The sequence below is a fragment of the Mizuhopecten yessoensis genome, unplaced genomic scaffold (genome assembly GCF_002113885.1).
Source record: "Mizuhopecten yessoensis strain PY_sf001 unplaced genomic scaffold, ASM211388v2 scaffold716329, whole genome shotgun sequence".
NCBI classification, from domain to species: Eukaryota; Metazoa; Mollusca; class Bivalvia; order Pectinida; family Pectinidae; genus Mizuhopecten; species Mizuhopecten yessoensis.
This window is the reverse complement of record NW_018480062.1, coordinates 483,551-484,555: the sequence shown is the minus strand read 5'-3', so window position 1 is coordinate 484,555 and position 1,005 is coordinate 483,551.

Sequence of the window (1,005 nt, the reverse complement as noted above, 5' to 3'; positions counted from 1 at the left end):
TTGATAAAATCTTTCTTATCCCTATTAAGCAGTCTCCCTCCCTTTTATTACGTCTCCCCTTCGAATGAAGGGAGACATACTTGTTCTTAATCTTGTCCGGGCTGTAACTTTGTAACCGTTAAAGATATCGAAATGAAACTTGACGTATATGTCAAGTGCACTGTCACAGGTCTTTGTGATATTAACCCTAAGGTCAAAGGTCAATATGCGCCATTTTTTCTGGGACATCTTGTCCGGGCAGTGACTTTTAAACCATTAAAGATATATTGATGAAACTTGAAGTATAGCTCTTCACCCTTAGAAGATGTGCAGTGCATTGCCATTAGGCCACTGTGGCCTTTTACCAGAGGTCAAAAATAAAAAAAGGTATGATTAAAGGTGTACACCAAGGTGATGTCAACGGTCCCTCGCTGTGTATACTTTTGTTTTAAGTATGAGATGGCATTGTAAACTCTATCCAAGCATCATTTGCGACTATGGGGTCAGTTTTTTGGGACTTCTGTAATGTTTCCAAATACAATTTGAAATTGTTCATATATATGCATTTTATAATTAAGCAGTAGGCAGTTCCTTTAATAATAAGGTCAAATAAGGGCTCAGTTAAAGCTATCCTGATAAAACTTGCAGTATATCTGCATCACCCACAGACGATGTACAGTGCACTGTCGTTAGTTCTCTGTGACTTGACCTCCATGTCCGGTCCGTAACTGAACTTTTAAAGGAACGACATAAATCTCTAGTTTGTAATTTCTATGTCAATGCAAGTTATAAGAAAAATCAAATAAGAGTGAAGACAATTTGTTTTGCTGCATCCAGAATGTTGGTTCAAATTATAAATAAGTACTCTTATTATGTAATAATACCTGCATATACACGTGTATCTATCTTTACATATATAGAATCAAATTAATAAAGTGAATAATTGTATTAATATTGTATTAACTTCATGATTATATTTGTACATGTATGTGCCGTTAGTTCCATGATTGTATGACCCCCCCCCCC